Raw genomic sequence first — 10,000 nt, 5'->3', positions numbered from 1 at the left:
AGGAGGTAGACGTGCTCTCCTTCCCGAGGAGGTAGACGTGCTCTCCCTGGCGAGGGGGGGACTTAGTGCACTGAGCCGTGCGGCGGCAGGTAGACGTGCTCTCCTTCCCGAGGAGGTAGACGTGCTCTCCTTCCCAGGAGGTAGACGTGCTCTCCTTCCCGAGGAGGTAGACGTGCTCTCCTTCCCAGGAGGTAGACGTGCTCTCCTTCCCGAGGAGGTAGACGTGCTCTCCTTCCCGAGGAGGTAGACGTGCTCTCCTTCCCGAGGAGGTAGACGTGCTCTCCTTCCCAGGTGGTAGACGTGCTCTCCCTCGGTGAGTAGACGTGCTCTCCCTGAGCTGGCAGGTAGACGTGCTCTCCATGGCGAGGGGGGACTTAGTGCACTGAGCCGTGCGGCAGGAGGTAGACGTGCTCCCCGCGGCCGGGCGGGCACTTAGCGCGCGGAGGCTGGAACCGCGGGGTAGACGTGGTCCCCGGGACGAGGGCCGCCTGGTATCGCCCGCCCGGCCCCCAACCCCCCCCCCCCGCGGCGGCGTAAATGAAGAGAGGCAGTCGGCATGAAACCTTCTTTTATTAAGTGTTGTTTTCATCGAGCGTCTTTCATTAAAGGTTGTGTTCTGAAGCAGTCTTTTCTTCAACAGCGCTGTTCTCCGGGGAGAAGGTCTGCCGGCATCTCTAGAAATCTCCCCCCGCCCCTGACCGCCTCCCCCCCCCGCCCCCGTTGCCGGTTTGCGCGGCGCCCCCCCCTCCCGACGTTGCCTCTTGCCGCTACCCCCCGCCCCCCCCCGCTGCCGGTTTGCGCGGAGCCCCCCCTCCCGACGTTGCCTCTTGCCGCTACCCCCCGCCCCCCCCCCGCTGCCGGTTTGCGCGGAGCTCCCCCTTCCCGCCGTTGCCTCTTGCCGCTACCCCCCGCCCCCCCCCCGCTGCCGGTTTGCGCGGAGCCCCCCCTTCCCGCCGTTGCCTCTTGCCGCTACCCCCCGCCCCCCCCCGCTGCCGGTTTGCGCGGAGCCCCCCCTTCCCGCCGTTGCCTCTTGCCGCTACCCCCCGCCCCCCCCCCGCTGCCGGTTTGCGCGGAGCCCCCCCTTCCCGCCGTTGCCTCTTGCCGCTACCCCCGCCCCCCCCCCGCTGCCGGTTTGCGCGGAGGCCCCCCTTCCCGCCGTTGCCTCTTGCCGTTACCCCCCGCCCCCCCCCGCTGCCGGTTTGCGCGGAGCGCCCCCCGCCTGCCGTTGCCTCTCGCCGCGGCCACCACCGCCCCCTCCACACCCCCGGGCCCCCGTTACCGGTTTGCGCGGAGCCCCCCCTCCCGACGTTGCCTCTTGCCGCTGCTGCCACCCCCAGCTCCCCACACCCCCCGGCTCCCGTTAGCGGTTTGCGCGGAGCCCCCCCTTCCCGCCGTTGCCTCTTGCCGCTACCCCCGCCCCCCCCCCCCCGCTGCCGGTTTGCGCGGAGCCCCCCCGCCTGCCGTTGCCTCTTGCCGCGGCCGCCACCGCCCCCCCCCACACCCCCCGGCCCCCGTTACCGGTTTGCGCGGAGCCCCCCCTCCCGACGTTGCCTCTTGCCGCTGCTGCCACCCCCAGCTCCCCACACCCCCCGGCTCCCGTTAGCGGTTTGCGCGGAGCCCCCCCTTCCCCCCTTCGCGGGCTGCCGCTTCCCTCCCGGGCTGCCCGGCTGCTCTCTAACCCCTGCGACCGAGGCGGCGCTGTTAGGGCGGCCGTGCCGGTGCCCCTTGCCGCAGCTAGCCTCTCGCCGCTGCCCCTCCCGTCCGTCGTCCCCCGTCCCCAAAAACTTGCTGCTCTCCACGCTGGAGCCTGCACGGGGGAGGTTGCGCTCCGCTCCTCCGGCCCTAAAGCCGCCCTCGCCCGCCCCCCGGCTTGCCGCTTGGCTCGGCTGCCCGCCCGCCCGCTAATCCCCCCAACGCCCCCACCCCAAAAACACCCCAGCCCTACCGCATGCCGCTCCCCCTCTCCCCGCTCTCGCTGACCGCTGCCACCCCCCCCCACCCCTCCCCCCCGAAACAAACCCCCCAGCCCTACCGCATGCCGCTCCCCCTCTCTCCCTAGCCTGCCCCCCCCGCCGTCGCTTGCTGCCGCCGCCGCCGCCGCCGCCGCCGCCGGGACCCGCCTCGGTCTGGTGGCGCGCGCTCGGAGATCCCCGGCTACCCGTCCGTCCGTCCCTCCCTCCCGCCCCGCCCCGGGGGAGGGCCCGGGGCAGCGCGGGCAGGCGGGGAGCAAAAAAAGGCGCGGGCGCCAAAAAACGTCGGGGTCCCGGGGTGGCGGAGGGGGGCGGCGGCGGGGGCGGCGGCGGGTACACGGCGCCGGGTCCAGGGCGCCGGGTCCAGCCCGTCCCGGGGCGGGGACAGGTGGTGTCGTCCGTCCCCCGCCCCCGTAACCTGCTCTGAAGCATCCGCTTCCCGCCGCGGTTCGCCCTCCACCCCCCCGCCGCACACGCAGCTGCCGCTTCCCGCCGCCTCTGCCCCCCGCCCCGGGATCAACCACCCGCCGGGTCCAGCCGGTCCCGGTCCCGGGAACCTGCTCCCGGGGCCAGCCGGAGCCACGCCCCCTCCTCTGACGCTTCCAGCTGCCGCCTCCCCTCCCACCCCCCAAACTCACACTGGCCCTCGCCGGCCCGCCCACCCGCCTACCTGCTTGCCCGCCGCCGCTGGGTGGCGTGCCGGACACTCTCGCACACAGGTACACAGACAGGGACACAGGGACACAGGCACTCAGGCACACAGGGACACAGGGACACAAGGACACAGGGACACAGGCACTCAGGCACTCAGGCACTCAGGGACACAGGGACACAGGGACACAGGCACTCAGGCACTCAGGGACACAGGGACACAGGGACACAAGGACACAGGGACACAGGCACTCAGGCACTCAGGCACTCAGGGACACAGGGACACAGGGACACAGGGACACAGGGACACAGGCACTCAGGCACACAGGGACACAGGTGGCGGGCCGGAGGCCTCTCCCCACTGTGTGGCAGGGGTCCAAGAGCCACCCCAGCCCAACCCAGAGGGTCTTTTGCACCTCTCTAGAGGCCACCCAGAGACCCCAGGCCGCAGCAGAAGCCTCCCCCGCATGCTCTGCAGGCTTCCGACCCACCCCAGGCCGCACCAGAAGCCTCCCCCGCACGCTCTGCAGGCTTCCGACCCACCCCAGGCCACAGCAGAAGCCTCTCCCGCACGCTCTGCAGGCTTCTCAGCCACCCCAGGCCGCACCAGAAGCCTCTCCCGCACGCTCTGCAGGCTTCTCAGCCACCCCAGGCCGCACCAGAAGCCTCTCCCGCACGCTCTGCAGGCTTCTCAGCCACCCCAGGCCGCAGCAGAAGCCTCTCCCGCACGCTCTGCAGGCTTCTCAGCCACCCCAGGCCGCAGCAGAAGCCTCTCCCGCACGCTCTGCAGGCTTCTCAGCCACCCCAGGCCGCAGCAGAAGCCTCTCCCGCACGCTCTGCAGGCTTCTCAGCCACCCCAGGCCGCACCAGAAGCCTCTCCCGCACGCTCTGCAGGCTTCTCAGCCACCCCAGGCCGCAGCAGAAGCCTCTCCCGCACGCTCTGCAGGCTTCCGACCCACCCCAGGCCGCAGCAGAAGCCTCTCCCGCACGCTCTGCAGGCTTCCGACCCACCCCAGGCCGCAACAGAAGCCTCTCCCGCACGCTCTGCAGGCTTCCGACCCACCCCAGGCCGCAGCAGAAGCCTCTCCCGCACGCTCTGCAGGCTTCCGTCCCACCCCAGGCCGCACCAGAAGCCTCCCCCGCACGCTCTGCAGGCTTCTCAGCCACCCCAGGCCGCACCAGAAGCCTCCCCCGCACGCCCTGCAGGCTTCTCAGCCACCCCAGGCCGCAGCAGAAGCCTCTCCCGCACGCTCTGCAGGCTTCCGACCCACCCCAGGCCGCAGCAGAAGCCTCTCCCGCACGCTCTGCAGGCTTCCGACCCACCCCAGGCCCCAACAGAAGCCTCTCCCGCACGCTCTGCAGGCTTCTCAGCCACCCCAGGCCGCAGCAGAAGCCTCTCCCGCACGCTCTGCAGGCTTCCGACCCACCCCAGGCCCCAACAGAAGCCTCTCCCGCACGCTCTGCAGGCTTCTCAGCCACCCCAGGCCGCAGCAGAAGCCTCTCCCGCACGCTCTGCAGGCTTCTCAGCCACCCCAGGCCGCAGCAGAAGCCTCCCCCGCATGCTCTGCAGGCTTCCGACCCACCCCAGGCCGCAACAGAAGCCTCCCCCGCACGCTCTGTAGGCTTCTGACCCACCCCAGGCCCCAACAGAAGCCTCCCCCGCACGCTCTGCAGGCTTCTCAGCCACCCCAGGCCGCAGCAGAAGCCTCTCCCGCACGCTCTGCAGGCTTCTCAGCCACCCCAGGCCGCACCAGAAGCCTCTCCCGCACGCTCTGCAGGCTTCCGACCCACCCCAGGCCGCACCAGAAGCCTCCCCCGCACGCTCTGCAGGCTTCTCCGCCACCACAGGCCGCACCAGAGGATCTTTTGCACCTCTCTGGACGCCACCCAGAGACTCCAGGCCGCACCAGAGGCCCCCCCCCCCAACCATTTACAGGCTGCAGTGCCAGCCTAGGCCCCGCTGGCAGCCTCCCTTGTCTGCTTTGGAAGGCCTCCCATCCACTCCAGACCTGCCTGGAGGCCTCCCTCGACTGCTCCCGGGGCCCTCGAAGCCACCCTAGGCCTTTCTGGAGGACCTGCTCGACCGCTCGGGCGGCTTCTGACGCACCCTCGGCCATCCGGCGCCCAGCAGCTCCCAGGGCCAGGCACCGGCCTCCCCCTCCGGCCGCCCCTGGGGCCGGGGGTGGCTCGGACTCGGCGCCCCCAACGTGTCGTCCCGTCCCCCCCCGCCCCGCACCGCCGAACATTCGCTGCAGCCGAGGGCTTGCCGCTCGACGCCTACCCCACCCGCCCAGCCCCCCGCTGCGGCCCGGCGCTGCCCCGGCCGCTGCGCCCCGCCTCTCATCGCTCCCCCCACCCGGCAACCGGCCGCCGGGCACGGCAAGTCCCAGGGCAGGGAACAGGTGCTGCCGGGACCCCGTGCTGGCTGCCGGCTTCCCGGGGCTGCCCCGGGCACGGACAGGTCGCCCCCCCCGCCCCGGCGAATGTTCACCGAACCGGCTGCTGGCTGCCTTCGAGCACCCCCCGCCCCCCGCCACTATCGTCCCCCCCGCCCCCCCTCCGCCTCCGCTGCCGCTTCTCCCCGCACCGCCTCCACTGCCTCCCCCCGCCGCCGGCGAACGAGTCGCCGGATCCGTAGGGTGCCGGGAGCCCGAACGGCGAGCGGCTCCGGCTGCTGCCGGGGCCGCGGGGCTTCGAGCCGCTCCGGCCGCGGCCGGGACCCCGTGCCGGAAGCCGGCATCCCGGGACGGCCCCGGGACGGCCCCGGTCGCCGGCCGGGTGACGTTCAGCGAAGCGGCTGCCGCCAGTCTTTGGGCCTCCCCCGTGCCGGGGCCGCGGGGCTTCGAGCCGGTCCGGCCGCGGCCGGGATCCCGGGCCGGACGATGGCTTCCCGGGCCGGTCCCGGTCGCCTCCCGGGTGACGTTCACCGAAGCGGCTGCCAGCTGTCTTCGAGCCCCCCCCCCCCCTCCGCCTCCGCTGCCGCTTCTCCCCGCACCCCCCTCCACTGCCTCCCCCCGCCGCCGGCGAACGAGTCGCCGGATCTGTAGGGTGCCGGGAGCCCGAACGGCGAGCGGCTCCGGCTGCTGCCGGGGCCGCGGGGATTCGAGCCGCTCCGGCCGCGGCCGGGACCCCGTGCCGGAAGCCGGCATCCCGGGACGGCCCCGGGACGGCCCCGGTCGCCGGCCGGGTGACGTTCAGCGAAGCGGCTGCCGCCAGTCTTTGGGCCTCCCCCGTGCCGGGGCCGCGGGGCTTCGAGCCGGTCCGGCCGCGGCCGGGATCCCGGGCCGGACGATGGCTTCCCGGGCCGGTCCCGGTCGCCTCCCGGGTGACGTTCACCGAAGCGGCTGCCGGCTGTCTTCGAGCCCCCCCCCCCCCCTCCGCCTCCGCTGCCGCTTCTGCCCGCACCCCCTCCACTGCCTCCCCCCCGCCGCCGGCGAACGAGTCGCCGGATCTGTAGGGTGCCGGGAGCCCGAACGGCGAGCGGCTCCGGCTGCTGCCGGGACCGCGGGGATTCGAGCCGCTCCGGCCGCGGCCGGGACCCCGTGCCGGAAGCCGGCATCCCCGGACAGCCCCGGGACGGCCCCGGTCGCCGGCCGGGTGACGTTCACCGAAGCGGCTGCCGGCTGTCTTCGAGCCCCCCCCCCCTCCGCCTCCGCTGCCGCTTCTGCCCGCACCCCCTCCACTGCCTCCCCCCGCCGCCGGCGAACGAGTCGGCGGATCCGTAGGGTGCCGGGAGCCCGAACGGCGAGCGGCTCCGGCTGCTGCCGGGACCGCGGGGATTCGAGCCGCTCCGGCCGCGGCCGGGACCCCGTGCCGGAAGCCGGCATCCCGGGACGGCCCCGGGACGGCCCCGGTCGCCGGCCGGGTGACGTTCAGCGAAGCGGCTGCCGCCAGTCTTTGGGCCTCCCCCGTGCCGGGGCCGCGGGGCTTCGAGCCGGTCCGGCCGCGGCCGGGATCCCGGGCCGGACGATGGCTTCCCGGGCCGGTCCCGGTCGCCTCCCGGGTGACGTTCACCGAAGCGGCTGCCGGCTGTCTTCGAGCCCCCCCCCCCCCTCCGCCTCCGCTGCCGCTTCTGCCCGCACCCCCCTCCACTGCCTCCCCCCGCCGCCGGCGAACGAGTCGCCGGATCTGTAGGGTGCCGGGAGCCCGAACGGCGAGCGGCTCCGGCTGCTGCCGGGGCCGCGGGGATTCGAGCCGCTCCGGCCGCGGCCGGGACCCCGTGCCGGAAGCCGGCATCCCCGGACAGCCCCGGGACGGCCCCGGTCGCCGGCCGGGTGACGTTCACCGAAGCGGCTGCCGGCTGTCTTCGAGCCCCCCCCCCCTCCGCCTCCGCTGCCGCTTCTGCCCGCACCCCCTCCACTGCCTCCCCCCGCCGCCGGCGAACGAGTCGGCGGATCCGTAGGGTGCCGGGAGCCCGAACGGCGAGCGGCTCCGGCTGCTGCCGGGACCGCGGGGCTTCGAGCCGCTCCGGCCGCGGCCGGGACCCCGTGCCGGAAGCCGGCATCCCGGGACGGCCCCGGGACGGCCCCGGTCGCCGGCCGGGTGACGTTCAGCGAAGCGGCTGCCGCCAGTCTTTGGGCCTCCCCCGTGCCGGGGCCGCGGGGCTTCGAGCCGGTCCGGCCGCGGCCGGGATCCGGGGCCGGACGATGGCTTCCCGGGCCGGTCCCGGTCGCCTCCCGGGTGACGTTCACCGAAGCGGCTGACGGCTGTCTCCGAGCCCCCCCCCCCCCCCTCCGCCTCCGCTGCCGCTTCTGCCCGCACCCCCTCCACTGCCTCCCCCCGCCGCCCGCGAACGAGTCGCCGGATCTGTAGGGTGCCGGGAGCCCGAACGGCGAGCGGCTCCGGCTGCTGCCGGGACCGCGGGGATTCGAGCCGCTCCGGCCGCGGCCGGGACCCCGTGCCGGAAGCCGGCATCCCCGGACAGCCCCGGGACGGCCCCGGTCGCCGGCCGGGTGACGTTCACCGAAGCGGCTGCCGGCTGTCTTCGAGCCCCCCCCCCTCCGCCTCCGCTGCCGCTTCTGCCCGCACCCCCTCCACTGCCTCCCCCCGCCGCCGGCGAACGAGTCGCCGGATCCGTAGGGTGCCGGGAGCCCGAACGGCGAGCGGCTCCGGCTGCTGCCGGGACCGCGGGGATTCGAGCCGCTCCGGCCGCGGCCGGGACCCCCGTGGCGGAAGCCAGCATCCCGGGACGGCCCCGGGACGGCCCCGATCGCCTCCTGGGTGACGTTCACCGAAGCGGCTGCCGGCTGTCTTCGAGCCCCCCCCCCCCTCCGCCTCCGCTGCCGCTTCTCCCCGCACCCCCTCCACTGCCTCCCCCCGCCGCCGGCGAACGAGTCGGCGGATCCATACCGTCCCGAGAGCCCGAGGCGGCGGCACCCAGTGCGGGTCCGGCCGAGGCCGGGACCCCGTGCCTGTCGCAGGCTTCCCGGGACGGCCCCGGAACGGCCGCGGTCGCCGGCCGGGTGACGTTCTCCGAAGCGGCTGCCGGCTGTCTTCGAGCCCCCCCCCCCCTCCGCCTCCGCTGCCGCTTCTGCCCGCACCTCCTTCACTGCCTCCCCCCGCCGCCCGCGAACGAGTCGGCGGATCCGTAGGGTGCCGGGAGCCCGAACGGCGAGCGGCTCCGGCTGCTGCCGGGACCGCGGGGATTCGAGCCGCTCCGGCCGCGGCCGGGACCCCCGTGCCGGAAGCCGGCATCCCGGGACAGCCCCGGGACGGCCCCGGTCGCCGGCCGGGTGACGTTCAGCGAAGCGGCTGCCGCCAGTCTTTGGGCCTCCCCCGTGCCGGGGCCGCGGGGCTTCGAGTCGGTCCGGCCGCGGCTGGGACCCCGTGCCTGTCGCAGGCTTCCCGGGACGGCCCCGGAACGGCCGCGGTCGCCGGCCGGGTGACGTTCACCGAGGCGACTGCCGGCTGTCTTCGAGCCCCCACCCCTGCCGTGGCCGCGGGGATTCGCCCCGGTCCGGCAGCTGACGGTTCCCTGTGTCGGACGCCGGCTTCCCGGGACTGCCCCGGGACAGCCCCGGTCGCCTCCCGGGTGACGTTCACCGAAGCTGCTGCCGCCTGTCTTTGTCCCCCCCCCCCGTGCTCTCCCTCAGGCGGGAGGTAGACGTGCTCTCCCTGGGCGAGTAGACGTGCTCTCCCTGGGCGAGTAGACGTGCTCTCCCTCGGCGAGTAGACGTGCTCTCCCTCGGCGAGTAGACGTGCTCTCCCTCGGCGAGTAGACGTGCTCTCCCTCGGCGAGTAGACGTGCTCTCCCTGGGCGAGTAGACGTGCTCTCCCTCGGCGGGTAGACGTGCTCTCCCTCGGCGAGTAGACGTGCTCTCCCTGGGCGAGTAGACGTGCTCTCCCTGGGCGAGTAGACGTGCTCTCCCTGGGCGAGTAGACGTGCTCTCCCTGGGCGAGTAGACGTGCTCTCCCTGGGCGAGTAGACGTGCTCTCCCTGGGCGAGTAGACGTGCTCTCCCTGGGCGAGTAGACGTGCTCTCCCTGGGCGAGTAGACGTGCTCTCCCTGGGCGAGTAGACGTGCTCTCCCTCGGCGAGTAGACGTGCTCTCCCTGGGCGAGTAGACGTGCTCTCCCTGGGCGAGTAGACGTGCTCTCCCTCGGCGAGTAGACGTGCTCTCCGCGGAGATCGCGCTTGTCGCCAAGGGGTCGCTGTTGCGCTCTGCCTCCGCCTACGTCATCGTACAAGCCGGCGTGATTTCTGCGACCTGCCGCTGGGCGGAGGTCGGCTGGTTGTGCGCTCGCGGAGCTGACGGCCCTCCAGTTCCGTATATGAGGGAACAAGCGACGCCGAGCACTCCCAGGGCAGCGCTGCCGAGCGGCTGCTCCAAGCCACCCGCCAGGCGGCTGGGCAGGGGTCCGTCTGGCTTCTCGGTGGCTTTCGCCCGGGTCAGAGAGGGGACCCGCGGGGCCGAACAAAGGCGCGGCGGTTTGGAGCGGCCGCTGGCGCACCCTCAGCGGTGTTGGATGGGTTTCGCTCGTCCGTGAGCCGGAGCCCAGCCCGGGCTCGGCAACGAAAGCGGGGAAAAGAAAAAAAGTTGACGAGTGGCTGGCGCCGGCCACTGCCGAAGTGTGGAACCCCCGAAGCGACGTTTGCCCGGTGGGGCACGGGGGCAGAGAAAGCCGGGGAGACGTGGTGCCGGCGTCGGTCCCACCAAGAATGGAAAGCAAGCCCGTCCAGGCACGGCGAGAGAGAGCCCGGTAAGGGGCAGAGAGAGTTCCCAGCACTGGACCCTCTTCACGGGGGTTCCCCCCCATGACCAAAGCCGCAGCCCGCGGGGGCACGGCATCGAAGGGAAAAGCCAGCGGCGGTGACTGGCCACTCGTATGCTATGGAGCCCGGCATGGGGGGAGGAGGGCAAGCCGGTGCCCCAGCACGGC

The sequence above is a fragment of the Melanerpes formicivorus genome, unplaced genomic scaffold (genome assembly GCF_026170545.1).
Source record: "Melanerpes formicivorus ecotype bairdi unplaced genomic scaffold, bMelFor1.0.p_v2 SCAF_463, whole genome shotgun sequence".
NCBI lineage: Eukaryota > Metazoa > Chordata > Aves > Piciformes > Picidae > Melanerpes > Melanerpes formicivorus.
Note: the sequence above shows the minus strand (reverse complement) of the source record.